The sequence below is a fragment of the Hibiscus syriacus genome, unplaced genomic scaffold (genome assembly GCF_006381635.1).
Source record: "Hibiscus syriacus cultivar Baekdansim isolate YM2019G1 unplaced genomic scaffold, ASM638163v2 tig00002169_pilon, whole genome shotgun sequence".
NCBI classification, from domain to species: domain Eukaryota; kingdom Viridiplantae; phylum Streptophyta; class Magnoliopsida; order Malvales; family Malvaceae; genus Hibiscus; species Hibiscus syriacus.
This window is the reverse complement of record NW_024061913.1, coordinates 248,319-265,785: the sequence shown is the minus strand read 5'-3', so window position 1 is coordinate 265,785 and position 17,467 is coordinate 248,319. Positions and strand designations below refer to the sequence as shown.

General features: G+C 34.0%; 1 pseudogene; it reads left to right on the top strand.

The window, feature by feature from the left end:
• Nucleotides 1–16,245: 16,245 nt before the first annotated feature.
• Nucleotides 16,246–17,048, top strand: LOC120137734 (annotated as a pseudogene).
• Nucleotides 17,049–17,467: the final 419 nt, after the last annotated feature.

Sequence of the window (17,467 nt, the reverse complement as noted above, 5' to 3'; positions counted from 1 at the left end):
CATATTCAATTATGTAGCCAACTCTTTCTTATCTTTTCATCTTTTATTTTACTTATCCATTCCCTTATATCATTACTAATACTATCTATTTTTGTTGTTGTTGCAACCATACTTATAATTCAAGAGCATTACTTTTTGTCATTCCTAGATTGGGACAATAATAAGGCTATATATTCACTTCCCTTGAAGAGTGTAGATTTGTCTTATATCACTATTTATGTTCATGCACTGTAGTAGACCCCTCAAACTTGTCTTTTTCTATTTCCAACTTCATGCAAAATGATCCTTTTGCAAATAGATGCTAGGTCTTGGGAATTAAACATCAATTTTATGTTCTTTATCTTTCTTAGTTCTTCTGATGATAAGCTAATTCTATCGTTTCTTCCAGGATCAAGCTCATATTGGGCCATTTGCAGATTGAGAATCAGTTTCCTCTCACATTAATGCCAGTGTTATTGGCACCTGAACATAGTAGCGATGATACTCATCAACCTGTATTTAAGATGACTATTACAATGCAAATTGATAGTGTAGACACTAGTTTTTTTGCCCATTTATTTTTATTTTTTTTATAATTATTATATATAAATTATTATTTATTAATATTATATATTATTATTATTATTATTAAATTTATATTACATGCCCAAAATATAACAACCCGAGGCCCATTTACATGTCCCGAAGCCCAAAGAGATAGAAACCATTCCAGTTTAAAAGCCCAACCTGGTCCAGGCCTAAGACTAACCCTAAACCTGATTAGGGTTTGTATCATTTCCAGTAGCCGCCAGCACCTTTCAGCCGTTGGATCTGGCCTTGATCCAACGGTCCAGATGGTCCCAACAGCAAACCTTAGGGTATCATAACCCTAGGGCCACTCGGCAGCCGCCTCCACGTCCACACTTCACTGCCAATGCTACCGCCTCGCCAGAATGCTCCAGAAGCCAGATGCCCCTCCACACGTCGAAGCTCTATGGTGAGTCACCACCATAGTTTGGTAACTAACCTCGAGGGCCATTCTTTACCCGATCCAAGGAGGACACCATCGATGGCTATAAAACCCATCGACCACCTGCAAAGAGAAGAGGGCAGAGAGAAGATACCAACAGCGACAGAGAGCCAATACTGAGAGACCAACAGCAAGACACCGAACGAAAAAAAAGCAACCATTGTAGCCAACAGTAAAACCGAAAGGAAAAACAAGAAGGAAAGAGAATAAAACTTTCCCTGCTCGTCGGAATCACTGTATAACCGAAGGTAATACCTACGATATTTTTAGATCTAGGGAAATCTAGAGGGTTTTTAGCCAAAACCACCTTAGATATGGATTTAGAAAAATACGAGCTTTAACTTGGGGGTATTTTTGTAAAATTCGACAACCGTAGGAGGTGGCCGGCGGTGGTGATCAGAGCCAAAATACGGTGGCCGACTGGACCTCGTTTCTCTCCGGCGAGGGAATTGAAGAGAGAAGGGAGAGCTTCTAGAGAGAGAAGCTAAATAGAAAAAATGAAAAATTTGGCCTAAAATAACCGGTTAAAGGGTTTAAATACCATCCCCCATACGACGTCGTTTTGGGGGAGGGTCTCTGTGTAATTTAGGAAAAGGGTAAATTCCGTCCGCAGTCACTCCTAGTTTTATAGTTTTTCAATTTGGTCACTAAAATCAAATTTTGTAAGTTTTAATTCGGTTTTTCAATTTTATTTTCTTTAAAATTTAGCCATTATCAATATTTATATATTTAGGGTAAATACCAAATTTAGTCCCTCATGTTTTAATTAATTTTTATTTTAACCCCGATTAATTAATTATGGATAAATTACACTATTAGTAATTATATTTTTTATGATTCGAATTATGTTCATTAATTTAAATATTTTACATTTTAATGTTGTTGTTTTAATTTTTTTTGTTTTAGTTACTGTTTATTTGCATTTTATTTTTATTATTGTCTTTTATTTTTCAATATGTTTAAATTAGTACTTTAATTATTATTTTAGTCATATTAATATATATATATATATATATATGAATGATTTGTAAATATTATTTGATTAATTTTACAAATTAATTTAAAAAATAATTCTAATTTATTTTTAAATATTAAAAAAGGGCGGTCTTAAAATATCTGGATGTCTTATTTTGGTATTTTTAAATAAATAAATATCATGCTTATAAAAATATATATTTTTTACTTTAGTTTTATTTACATTATTTTTGGAAAAAATATCATATTATTATTAGTATTTATTTATTTTTTAATATTAAAGAAAGGGGTTGTCTTAAAGTAACTAGATATCATTTTTTGATATTTAAAAAAAATACCCTATTTATAAAACCCTAAGTATATATATATATATTTACTTATTTACTTTAGTTTTATAAAAATCATTTTATATATTTTTTCTTTAAAATTGTGCAATTAAATCTAGAATAAGAGGATCATAAATTAAATTTATATTTGAATTCTTAAATTCTATTATTAGAGACAATTTATAGTCGATCGGGGCCAATTTTGGGCGTTGTGGGGGGTGCTAATCCTTTCCCAAATGTAACCAACTGTGAATCCTTTTTTATTATTAAAAAGAACGAATTTTTGGTTATACGCAGACCAGTTTATCTTTTAAATAGTTTTTTCTTAAAAACTCTTTTAAAAGATGATTTTTAGGTATTCGACATACCTTACCCAAAAAAGTCAATAGCGACTCCAAAACATTTCATTAAAAACCATTTATTTATTCACATTACTTTTTCCGCCAAGTAAAAATTCATACCCGGGCAAAAACCGGTTACGGTAGCTTGGCGACTCCACTGAGGATCCTGGTCAACCTAAGTCAATTATATATCGTCTCTATAATTAGAAATTGAGAATTCAATTTTATTTAATTTATGATTCTTTTTATTTCTTTCAATTTATTTTATTCCCTTGCATATTTATTTGTATTTAATTACTTTTTGATATTAATTTTTGTGTGAAAATTTCTCCTCACACATAACACTTGCATTGCATAACATAAGCTCTATACTCGAGCTCTTTTCCCTTTTAAGTGGGAGTGAATGCGACATCTTCGTGAGAATTTATTCTCCCTGTCAGACCAAACAAGTAGCTTTCAGGGTTCATATGCTATATGTCTTCGTGAGAATTTATTATCCGTGTCAAACATAGAGAAATGTGTCCCCTCAAATTTAACTCGATCTACTTAAGTATGGAATGTACTAAGATTGAGGGTTTGGCTGCCCAAGGGGCACCAACAAGGATAATTTGAGTACCTTTACTCCTAGAACTGAAACCATATATATAATAAACCATAGAAATTCACACGATCTATGATAATGTTGAAACCCTGTTCGTAGGTGTACACAAAGGAGAAATAAGCTCTAGCTTTTAATTTATTTGATTTTTTTCTTCTAAATAAATGCATGTGAACTAGTAATCATGCGATTTGGTTAATTTTTCCCAACAAAGCAAGGAACTAGAAAGCATGAGGTTAGGATACCATGATAGATAGAAATATTTCTTTTCATTAATTGGTACTAACTATTTTATTTATTTATTTATTTTTACATTTATTTTGCTCTAACTTGTTTATATTAATTTCTTTTGTTTGCACTACATTTGTATTGCTCAATACATTTCCAAATCACGCATTAAAATATTTATTCATTAAAATAAAGATTTCGACCGAAGTGATCTTGGTTCTTATTTGTGGTAAGAACGCTTAGCACGACACAAGAAAATTTCTAAAGAAACTGAGGATAGGCTAGCCAAATTTGAGATAGAGAAAAAAGAGACGCAGGAAAAATTGAGGAGCAAGTTGGCACAAATTGAAGCTAATATCGTAAATTCTCGGATCGATCTACTGAACAATATGAATGAAATGATTGTGAAACATTTGACCACTGGAAAGAGTCTTCTTGAAAACCCTACCAAATCATCTGGGTGTTACACTTGTTCACATTCCTGAGCACACCTCTGTACATCAGGAAACCCAACCACTAGTTTACTTCACTGTTAAGAACCCACAATATCAGGCTGGAGATTCATTCCCCAAGTTATCCTACTGCTTATGGGTTGAAGCCAGATGAATTTTGTACTGATAATGAGATCTCTGACCCAAATAAATTATTAGTTGAGAAGTAAAAACTCATCAAACGATTGAAAAGTATAGAAGATGTGATAAAATCTAGAGAGACGGCTGAGTCATTTTATGGTTTAAATGCCAAAGAACTAAGTTTGGTCCCCGACCTGGTTCTCCCACCAAAGTTCAAGGTTCCAGATTTCGAGAAGTATAATGAGACCACATGCCCTTCATTTCATATCACCATGTATTGTCATCGCATGACTGACTATGTAAAGAATGAGGAGTTGTTGATCCATTGTTTTCAAGATAGTTTATTTGGACATGCTTCCAAATGGTATAATCAGCTAAAACGTACTCAAATACGTTCTTGGAAAGACTTAGCTCAAACCTTTTTGGGTCAATACAAGCACATGGTTGATATAGCCCTTGATCGAACAATGTTGCAAAACATGAATATGAAGTGCAATGAAAGTTTTTGACAATATTCACAACGATGGAGGAACGTTGTTTCTCAAGTGCATCCACCATTGACTGAAAGTGAGTTCACTACTTTGTTCATCAATACATTAAAATCTCCCTATATTAATCACATGATAGAGGTTGCGACTAATAATTTCTCTGACATCGTCATATGTGGAGAAATGATAGAAATAACTATCAAGAATGGCAAGATAAGAGGCTCCAACAGTATTAACGTCGAGAGAGAAGCTGAGATCAATACATTGAGGTCTTATTCAACTAATCATGGGACCAAATCTTATAGAATGACCCGAGAGAAGGCTCATATCGATGAAATTCCAATGACATATGAAAAACTCCTCCCATTACTAGTTCAGCAGAATCTCGTGACTCCAGTTCAGTCTAAACCAAAAGAACCCCCCATTTCCTGAAGGGTATGAATTTGAGGCAATATGTAGCTACCAAAAGGGAAGCACAGGGCATACTACTGAGAATTGTGGGGCATTAAAGCGCAAGGTTCAGAATTTAATTGAATCACAAGTATGGACATTCGAAGAATGATAGGACAAGCCCAATAAAAAAGTGGAAGTTGTTATCTACCACTGTAGAACTTTCTTTTTTCAGCATCTTGTTTAAACATGGTTTTCTTGTTCCATTCTCCGCCTTTTTGTGATAAATAAATTTTTGTTGCTTTTATGGTTATGAGCAAGGAATCAAATTTTAATCTTAAAGTTTTTGAGTATCAAGTAAATTAAATATTCTTTTAACTTTTCAAGTGTTATAGATCTTTCGAAAGTGGTAAAAATTATATCTTTCATATCCCATCCAACGCCAATTACTTTATCCTTACCAAAACCAAATCTTGACACTACAATTATCTGAAACTCTGAAGTAATATCTCTACCTATTTTTGAGACACCAAATCCAGATGTTTACTTTCTTAGGTAGAGTTGATTAGTTTATAACATTCCACTATATACACGACTTCAAAAGTCACGCATTTGTTCTTCCATATACAAAACCATCAAAAGAACCAAAATTTCAATTATCTGTGAATCTTCCTACAAGAAGAGATGAGATGAGGCATCATGGACCAACTTATCGAAGATAATTTCGAGTAATTGGGCATACTCAAAGCAAGAAGAAGAAAAAAGAAAAAAGAGGGATTGAATTAGATAAATATATCATGCATTAATTACATTATTTTCATGTAAATAAAGATTAATCTTGAATATTCATCCCCTTGGGGATACCTCTTTTTACAAAAACTTTTGTGCATGAGATGATGAATGGCTTTGTTTCATTTATCCTTTCAAATAAATATATCTTTTGTTGTCCTCATTTGAGCCTGAATAATTTTTCTTCTGATTCAACCCTAACCGAGGATCACCCTCCATATTGGGGGCAAGGTGAAGGATATCTGCTCACAGGAATAAAGATTGTCAATCTAGTTTTATTACGAATGCATATCTTCATGAAATAAAGAGAGTTTTGAACTACAAGGTAGGTCAAATACAAAGTGCTTGAAGATCAATCCAGTTAAGAATAATGAAAAAATTTCTGAAATACAAGAGGAAAAAGAGGTTCTCAAAGCAGTTGAAGTCATATACTCGTTCATCATAAAAAAATGAAAAAAAGAAGAGAAAAAAAAGAAAAAGAAGAAAAGATAAAAAAGAAAAAAATTTGAATCAAGATGGGTGACTCATTCAGGCTCAAGCTACATGGTTGATCAAGTGCAATTAGTTCAAAAATTCATATTCAACAAGAAGAGCAAGAAATGATAAGATATGAGAACATGGAAATAAACCCAAAAATTGACAGTTTAGAGGGATCTAAAATAAGAATGACAAATAGCAAAGCAGATCCAAGTGAAGCAAGGCAATATTAAAGGCATAAGAATAAATTGATCCTTGGTTCAATTACCCTTAAACACTTGTTTGAGCCTTTTTATCCATTTCTTTCATAACCATGAGCCCTGGGCTACGTTACGTACCTGAAAAGAACATTCTAATCATACATGGATTTCTATGTGAAAGAGACTATCTTTAGATTTCATTCTCCCTCTTAGGATTGATTTTTATTTGCAAAAATTGGTTTTTAAAATCTTTAATTCATGTTATGAAAAATGATAAAAAAAGGGGGGTTCAAGACGTAAAATTTATAAATAACGTCTTGAAACCAAAGGAGGATTCAAGTTGAAAACCTAAAAAGGTGGCTCTAATATCGAATGGTGCTATAACGACATAAGATATGATATTATGCTCTTGATAAAGCACCAAACATCCCAAAGACGTTCATGAAATTCTGGAATCAAAAAGTATCTCTATGAGATGAATACAACAACCATTTCTTCAAATTAGAGGAAGTTCAAAGAGACATATGTGCTGGACCAACCTGAAAGACCTTACTTTACTAGAATCAACCCACACCTTAAATTAGTCAATAATTTTGACATTTGCCATTGGATTATGATTTTTTTTATTTAAAAGTGTAGTTGATTTATTTGATATTCATTAAACTCATGTTTTATGATTTATTTAATTGTGAACCTGTAATGAGCAATACTTTACAAAATTCTTTCATTATTCGATAAAGAAAGGAGGAAAAACATTTTCAAACAGGATAATCTCAAATGAGAAAGGTTCTTGAAGCAAGTTGTTGCCTATTCTACCTCTATTGTATAAAAAAAAACGAGGCCAGAATGATGAAGCATTTCACATTTGTTGAACTATGTTTTGATATAACAATTTAAGGCAAAATGTTTTTGTACTTGAATTGAATTTGCAAAATGTTTTTGGATTTGAATTGAATTTATTCAAAGTTTTCAAAACGTTTCAAAAATAATTCAAAGTCTATTAAATTCGGATTTGATAAAAAATGCTAAAGGGTGTCAAAGTGCATCCATGCATCCCTGCAGTGCATCCATGCATCCCTACAGTGCATCCATGCATCTGCACTAATACATCGATGCATCAGGCAATGCATCCATGCATCCAAACATCGAATGCAATTAGTGCATCGATGCATCCTTGCCATGCATCGATGCATCCTGCGATGCATCCATGCATCAAGGCTGCAACGGCTAGTTTATTTGAATTTAATGAAGGGGTATCGATGCACCTTGATCATGAATCGATGCATCATGTTATGGGCAGCCTTTTTGAGTAGAAAAATCATCCACAAACGACTCCAAAACATCCCCAACGGCTATATACAACATCAAACACATTCCAAGCTATAAATACAAGCTGAGGACACTTGAAGAAGCAAGAGAACAACTATCCAAGCAATCAAACACAAGAGAAGAGTTTTGCATTCTTATTTCATCTTTCTCTTGTAAATATTTTGTTCTTGTGAGCTCAATCTTGTAAACACCTACCTTAGAGAGGTTTTCTTGTTTACATCTTTTATCCTTTTGTAAAGGGGAAAGGTTCTAGCTTAGCCCGTGTAAAAGCTAGGGAAAGGTTACAGTTTAGCCCGGAAAAACTAGGGAGTTGTAAGGTTATCTCTTTATCCTCAAAAGAAAGAACAAATTAGTGAATTTGTTGGAAAATCCTTGGTGAGGAGCTAAGGTAGTGGAAGTAGACTTTGGTTGAGAAAGTCGAACCACTATAAATCGCTTTGCAATTCTCTATCTGTCAATCTCCTTACTCCCTAAACACAAAACCGTTCCGACCCCTCTTTGTAATCCGTTCCGGTTGTTGATTCGAGCTTCCAAAAATCCTAACAACATTCTTCAAAGAAAGTGATTCAAGAAGCCAAAAACCTCGAGAACTAAACTTGTAACGCTCTCTTGTGACATTAGCAACAACCTGATAAGAAGAAGATGATCACGTTATTCAGAAGATACACATATCTCAGACATTTCTGTCAGAAAGATTAATCACTTCTTAAGTTTGTGACAACATGAAGAGAATTCCTCAAATTACTTAACAACATTGCTGTTTAGTGACACCATAATGAGAGTTTTCAAGATAAACAAATTTGGGACACGAATAAAGCCACTAGTACCCTCAATGGGGCATTAGCAAAATTGGACCTCGCGGGGACCATGAGATTCAAATCAAACAAACATTGAGAGTAAACCTTACAGTTTAGAATATTGGGGTATTTTGAAGGCCCAATTCAGACAGATCCATGTGGGACATCTCGAAGGCCTATTTCAACCAGAAATAGAATATTGAGGCCTTTTGAATGCCTAATTAAACAAAAATAATCAATGTGGGGTATTTTGAAGGCTCATAACCATATGAATATTTGGGCATTCTTGGAAGCTCATCTCAGTAAGAAGTAATGTTGAATGCATTTTTAACATCTGTATCAGCAAATGTTGGGCCATTTTAAAGGCGACTTCAGACAGATCCATGTGGGGCATTTTGAAGGCCCACATTAGTATAAAAAAGCTTTGGGCATTTTGAAGGCCCACATCAGTATGAATATTTGGGCATTTTTAGCAAGAAGCAAATGTTGGGGCATGCTAAAAGCCTATTTTAACTAGAAATGATCCATGTGAATCATTTTGAAAGCTCACAGCAATATGAAAATTCGAGGCATTTTGAAGGCCCATTTCAGACAAAAATTATCCATGTGGGGCATTTTGAAGGCTCAAATCAACAAGAAATAATTTTGAAGGCATTTTGAACATTCATATAAGCAAATACTGAGGCATACTAAAGGCCCACATCATCATGTGTTAAGATCATTAACTTGAGCAAATATTTCCAATGAGACAGAAAGCTATGAAGAATGAAACTGGTGAAACACTGACAATGGAACTGATTATACATATTTACTTTATTCATCATATAGTTGCATTATTCTAGTCATTTGATGTTGCCAAGCCAAAGCGTCCCATTTGTATTCCCATTGAGTTTTGTTCTCAAGTGGTCTTGTGACATCATACAAAAGATTTGAACACTATGCAAAGAGCTTCACCGGCGAACATCTGGGCAGAAACCACAGGAAAGGATGAATGAGTTACGAACATCTGGGCAGATGCCACAGGAAATGATGAATTTGTTGTCAAATGTTTTACGAACATCTAAGTAGAAGCCACAAGAAATGATGAATGTGCTGTCAAATGTTTTATGAATCAGTGATTATGGTGCTGAACCAATGTTGCAATCATATGGTATTTCCATTTATAGACCCGAGATGAATTTTGACTTCTTCAACCCCAAGGTTAGAAGTAAGATATGTTGAAGATTTCTTTCCACAGAAGGGAACTGGAATTTTAACAACAAGAAACTAGTGGAGCCAACTAAGATTGAACAATAGGTTGTTGTTAAACATCTCGACATGATATGGTCTGAATGGATTTGTTCGAGATTCAATTAGATAAGGAGACATGAAAGGAGTTAGGATAAATCCTCCTTATGATGTGTTTCAAGAGTCAAGTCAAAACATATGCTACTCTCTTAATTAATCTCTGCTAAGTTTAGCATATCTACATCTACATTCTTCAAAGATGAGATATTCTCTTTTCAAAGATAAAAGCTCTATTGGATTTCTACACAAGTCCAGACGAAGAAAGCTGGTTTTATCAAAGATAAAATGGGGCATCCAGGTCATAATTCTGATTACAACAATAATTCCATAAATGAAACATTTCTTCTGAGACTTTAATGAAATAAAGAAAACACAAAGATACAAGTTGATCAAATGGTTCTTCAGAAATATAGCATAAGTTGCTACACTGATATCCTAAGGTAACCCTGGAAATAAATGATCAAGTGAAGGAAGACTAAGTTCACCACTTTGAAGTCAAATGAAGATTGCATCAACATTCATGCATTCATAAGAACATCATTTGTACAATAGGCAGCTGCATTACATTGATACATTTGATTGCATTCAAATATGAAGTTTTATAGGTTTTCAAATGAAAAAAGAAGATTCATGATGAAAAATACCTTACATGTGTAAGGTAGAATTCAAACTTCAAGTATAGAAATCAAATGCAGGAATCACGCAAACATCTGAAGAATAGATGGACGCAATCCATAAAAGAAGTATTATTTTGAAATGGGGCATGTTACCCAACTAAAAAGTTATTTCAAAAAATGAGAAAACAATTTCCAAAATTTCTAATTTAATATTTTATGATAAGTAAATTGTTGAATAGTAAGAAAATGATTTCCAAAGTTTCTTACTTAGTAAACTATTTCCCAAATTTTGTAAGTCCTACGGGCCATCCATAAGACCTTCAGTGTAGGATGTTTTCAAATAGCAATTTATCTCACTTGAGATTATTTTTCTTAAAACAAAATGTTTCTCGCTTGAGAAAGTTTCACTTGAAATAGCAATTTATCTCACTTGAGATTGTTTTCTTAAAACAAACTATTTCTCGTTGGAGAAAATTTCACTCGACATAGCAATTTATCTCACTTGAGATTGTTTTTCTTAAAACATTTTCAGAATGAGTTCATAGTCTAAAGAACTCTTGTGAAGAGGAAGAAGAAGTTCATAGTCTGAAGAACTCTTGTGAAGAGGAAGAAGGAGTTCATAGTCTAAAGAACATGTTTGAAGAGGAAGAAGGAGTTCATAATCTGAAGAAAATGTCTGAAGAGGAAGAAGGAGTTCATAATCTGAAGAACTCATCTGAAGAGGAAGAAGGAGTTCAGAGTCTAAAGAACTCGTCTGAAGAGAAAGAAGGAGTTCATAGTCTGAAGAACTCATATTAAGAGGAAGAAGGAGTTCATAGTCTGAAGAACTCGTCTGAAGAGGAAGAATGAGTTCATAATATGAAGAACTCGTCTGAAGAGGAAGAAGAGGAAGAATGAGTTTATAATTTGAAGAACTCATCTGAAGAGGAAGAATGAGTTCATAATCTGAAGAACTCATCTGAAGAGGAAGAAGGAGTTCATAGTCTGAAGGACTCGTCTGAAGAGGAAGAAGTAGTTTATAGTCTGAAGAACTCGTCTGAAGAGGAAGAATGAGTTCATAGTCTGAAGAACTCATATGAAGAGGAAGAGGGAGTTCATAGTCTGAAGAACTCGTCTGAAGAGGAATAAGAAGTTCATAGTCTGAAGAACTCATATGAAGAGGAAGAAGGAGTTCATAATCTGAAGAACTCATTTGAAGAGGAAGAAGAAGTTCATAGTCTGGAGAACTTATTCAACCTTTTGCTTGACTTTATCGCAGAAGGAGATAGAACAACATCAACATTTCCATCTTAATAAAAAAAAGTCAAATGGACCAAAAAACTTATTGTCCTTTTCGTCTTTGCCCTATTCTTGTTAACACAAGAATGTGCAAAGAGGGGCAGCTGTAAACACTAGTTTTTTTGCCAATTTATTTTATTATTATTATATATATATAATGTATATTATTAATATTATATATTATTATTATTATTAAATTTATATTACAGGCCCAAAATACAACAACCCGAGATCCATTTACATATCCCGAAGCCCAAAGAGATACAAACCTGGCCCAGTTTACAAGTCCAACCTAGTCCAGGCCCAAGACTAACCCTAAACCCGATTAGGGTTTATATCATTTTCACCAGCCACCAGATCCTTTCAGTCGTTGGATCTGGCCTTGATCCAATGGTCTAGATGGTCCCAGGAACAAACCCTAGGGTATCATAACCCTAGGGCCACGCGGCCGCTACCTCTACATCCACACTCCACTACCGACGTCGTCGTCTCGCCAGAATGCTCCAGAAGCTAGCTGCCCCTCCATACGTCGAAGCTCTATGGTGAGTCACCACCATAGTTCGGTGACTCACCTCGAGGGCCATTCTTTACCCGGTTCAAGGAGGACAGCGTCGATGGCTATAAAAGCCATCGACCACCTGCAAAGAGAAGAGGACAGAGAGAAGATACCAACGACGATAGAGAGATAATACTGAGAGACCAACATCAAGAGACCGAACGAAAAACAAGCAACCATAGTAGCCAACAGTAAAATCGAAAGAAAAACAAGAAGGAAAGAGAAGAAAACTTACCCTGCTCATCGGAATCACTGTATAACCGAAGGTAATACCTACGATATTTTTAGATCTAGGGAAATCTAGAGGGTTTTTAGCCAAAACCACCTTAGATATGGATTTAGAAAAATACGAGCTTTAATTTGGTAGTATTTTTGTAAAATCTGGCCATCGTGGGTGGTGGCCAACGGCGGTGATCAGAGCTGAAATACGGTGGCTGACTGGATCTCGTTTCCCTCCAGCGAGAGAATTGAAGAGAGAAGGGAGAGCTTTTAGAGAGAGAAGCTAAATGGAAAAAAAATGAAAAAATTGGCCCAAAATAGCCGGTTAAAGGGCTTAAATACCCTCCCCATACGGCGTCATTTTAGGGGATCAATGTCTGTGCAATTTAGTAAAAGGGTAAATTTCGTCCGCAGCCACTTCTAGTTCTGTAGTTTTTCAATTTGGTCACTGAAATCAATTTCTGTAAGTTTTAATTTGGTTTTTAATTTTATTTTCTTTATAATTTAGTCATTATCAATATTTATATATTTAGGGTAAATACCAGATTTAGTCCCTCATGTTTTAATTAATATTTATTTTAATCCCGATTAATTAATTATGGATAAATTACACTATTAGTAATTATATTTTTTATGATTCGAAATATATTCATTAATTTAGATATTTTACATTTTAATCTTGTTGTTTTAATTTTATTTGTTTTAGTTACTATTTATTTGCATTTTATTTTTATTGTTGTCTTTTATTTTTCAATATGTTTAAATTAGTACTTTAATTACTATTTTAGTGATATTAATATATATATATATATATATATATATATATATGAAAGATTTGTAAATATTATTTGATTAATTTCAAAAATTAATTTAAAAATAATATTTATTTATTTTTAAATATTAAGAAAGGACGATCTTAAAATAATTGGATGTCCTATTCTGGTATTTTTAAATAAATAAATATCATGCTTATAAAAATATATATTTTTTACTTTAGTATTATTTACATTCTTTTAGGAAAAAATATCATATTATTATGAGTATTTATTTATTTTTTAATATTAAAGAAAGGGGTTGTCTTAAAGTAACTGATATCATTTTCTGATATTTAAAAATAAATAAATATCCTATTTATAGATCCCTAAGTATATATATATTTACTTATTTACTTTAGTTTTATAAAAATCATTTTATATATGTTTTTCTTTAAAATTATGCGATTAAATATAAAATAAGATGATCATAAATTAAATTTATATTTGAATTCTTAAATTCTATTATTAGAGATAATTTGTAATTGACTGGGACTAATTTTGGGCGTTGTGGGGGTGCTAATCCTTCCCCAAACGTAACCGACCACGAATCCCTTTTTATTACTAAAAAGAACGAATTTTTGGTTATACGCATACCAGTTTATCTTTTAAATAGTTTTTCTTAAAAACTCTTTTAAAAGATGATTTTTAGCTAATCGACCTACCTTACCCAAAAAGGTCGATGGCGACTCCAAAATATTTCATTAAAAACCATTTATTTATTCACATTACTTTTTCCGCCAAGTAAAAATTCATACCCGGACGAAAACCGGTTACGACAGATAGCACTGATGGCATCCAGGTGTATCCGTATGTGTATAAACGGGTAATGTTCTATCTACATGGTGCATATCATTTCACTTTTTTGGGTTTTCTTACATAATTATATAATTTATCTATAAGACCTCTTTTCTCATGATAGGTGACCAAAAAGTGTTGGAGGCTTAATATTCATGAACCGATCATTTGGGCATTGGTTGATTTCTATAACAATCTTCAGCTAGAGCACATTCCTCAGTTCCTATGTCACTCAAGTTGACCTGGAGATACGTGTTGAGTAAGACTAATATTCTACTACTATACAGCTAGAAACTTGCAAAATCAATGTTGGCTAGATGAAGCCTTGTTAGAATTTACTTGTTCAGCCATTCCCTTTTCATTAACTGGAAAATAGCAAAAAAAAAAAAAAAAGTGTTCATAGTTGCGTGGTATTTTAATGTTTCAGTACCTCCTTTACTCATCCCCAACCACCTGTTTTTTGTGTTTGTGGATTGTGCATTAAAGTGCAAAAGTATGTGCCCATCAGATTTTTGTGAACGTTAGATGTGTATATATGCTACTAGACATACAATCTAGAAAATAGAGAAGACAGTTTGGAAAATAGAGAAGAAATTGTATTCTCTGTAAGTTTCCTCATAAAAACATGAACTACATAGGTTAGGCCTTATATAGGCAAATTTACAGTAGGTATACAACTCTAACATAGAGTTCCTATTACGAGTTAACTTAATCTAACTATTATTCTATCTAATCTTAATAAGATGTAGAGTACAAGTTAAATCAAAATACTAATTTATGTGGCTACAATCTACAAGTAGGTTTGTCAACTTTGAAGCTGAACTGAAATAATTATTTTTCCCTCTTCTGATCTTTTCAGCCTGATTGATTTTTCGGAGGTAAAGTTGAAAGTATATATGGAGACAGTACCCGCTGAGAGACCTCATGGGGTTCTGGGTTTCCCGTGCTTTCTGCTGTTGGAAATGCATTCAAAATTCAGGTCTGGGAACATTTTTTTACTAAACATTACAAGTGTGGATGGACCGAGGGGTGCTGGGGACAGTCGGTCCCCCTGAAAACTTTAAATTATTATATATTTTAGATTTTTCTTAGTATTTTCTATTGATAATCTGTTTCCATCCCTAAAAATTTATAGGTTCGCTCTCCTAGTATAAAATTATGTATCCATCCCTGGTTATAACGCTTGTACCTATTAAAGTAGTGTTTAGGATATTGAGTCAGTAGACATTGTATAGGAAGATTTATTTCACATGTGTAAGCTACTGACTTTTGTGCCGTTAATAGGTGCATCTAAGGAGGGTGAGAGAGGAAGACAGATTCATGCAGAGAAGTTCCATAGTTCCTGCAATAGTAAACCGTATTTGGTGAGATTTGATTCATAACTCTCTTCACTTGTTGTTTTCAGTAGATGTACTTGGTATGACTATTTCAACCTTGGCTTCTCTGAGTAAGGGATTTGCTGAGCTTTCAACTGATGGACAGTTTCTTCAAATGCGTTCAAAGCAGGTAACTCTTTTTCTTTTTGACTGTTAATAACTTTGGTTTGTAAGATTGAGAGGTAGATTCTAACTCAAGATCAGGTATTGTCAAGGAAAATCACAGGGGTAGCTGATGGAATTATTCAAGGAACGGAAGCTCTTGCTCAGGGTGCTGCTTTTGGTGTGGCTAGTGTTGTGAGAAAACCAGGGGAAAATGCCAGACAGAATGGTCTCTTGGTACTTGCTCAGGGAATTGGACGTACTTTCTTAGGATTCATTGTTCAACCTGTCAGTGGGATTTAGATTTCTTCTCATTGACAGTTGATGGAATCGGTGCTGGTTGTTCCAAATGTCTGGAGGTTTTGAATAACAAAACAACCTTTCAGAGAATAAAAAATCCTCGAGCTATTCGTGCTGATGGTATACTTAGAGAGTACTCTGAGAAAGAAGCTAGCGGTCAGGTACCATATTAACCTTTTTTGAGGTGAAAGTTGTTTGTCATCATGTGTTTGAATTTGTGCTGAGATCAAGCTGTCATTTTACTTTTTCTTGCTTTTATTGGTAAGAATGAAATGTTTGAGAAACCTCCTGAACCAACAATAATAGAATCTAATAAGTATCCAACCGAAGAATTAAATGCTTTTGAAAATATTTGAATTTAATTGTCTTTTTTGTTTCCAGATGATGCTCTATCTGGAAGAAGCAAGTCAAAATTTTGGCTCTACAGAAATTTTCATGGAGCCCTCAAAATTTGCATGGTCTGATTATTACGACGAGCATTTTCTTGTACCAAGTCAAAGTAGTTCTAGTGACTAACAAGCGAGTTATGCTCTTGCAGGTGACTCAATAGGAACTGAGCTACGACATTTCATACTCAAATAACTTTTCAGCTGATCTTCTGATGCTTTTCTTTCTCCATTGTCCACAGTGTTCATTTCTCAAAAAAAAATGACAAAAAACCTTGTAAGATCATTTGGGACGTGCCATGGAAAGAACTCATGGCACTGGAGTTGGCAAAAGCATGGCAGTCAGTTGCCTTCTCACTGACTCCTGCATCTTAAGAATTCAGGAGATCAGAGACTTTTGTTAGTCATAAAGTGCAGTGTTGAAGAAGTCGATGGAATAAAACGTAAGATCTGTACAGTAGCACGTAAGATGTGGAGAGTACATGAAGCTGACATAAACAGCATTATGTTAAACGTTGGTACTTTGTACATCTTTTATCCGTTTCAAGATGACATCTAAACAATACTGATAAGCTTCTCCACCTGCAGGTTCCTTCGAGCCAGAATTACATATATTTTACAAGGAGTGAGACTGATAGGAAATCATCAGTACAAGCACCGAAGAAATCCATCATCAACTCAAGAGAGCTCTCGTCAAGTTTCGCATCAGAAGAAATCAAATTTGTTATGCACAGTGTAAACTTTCTGACGATCTGGATCAGCGGGAGAGTTTAAAAGTCAGTTTGCATTATGTCCAAAACAGGTTCTTTATGCTTTACCTGTTGCTGTCTAGATTCTTTCATGGTACATTCTCTGCATGAAAAAAGTTTATTCTCTCTGTAGGTAACAGATGATGGTGGATATGCAGCATTTGGAGTCCCATTTGTTCAGACGGGTAGCTATTAATTTCTTTGCAAAACCATTTTGGCCTTAAATAGATTAGAGTGTATTTTCTCCTTATTTCCGAATGTGATTACTGTGGCTCCCTATGTATTTACATGAAAATGTGTAGTCTTCTCCGTTCAGAATGTTCTGGTGTTAATCACTCGTGGCTGGACTTTTCTTAGAGAAAAATAATTTCTCTCCTTCAGGTATGTCTCAATCGGCGACATAGCTCGTGTTGGAACAGGAGTATTGACAAGCTATCTGCACTTCATGTGGCCTGGTAAGAAGGCGGA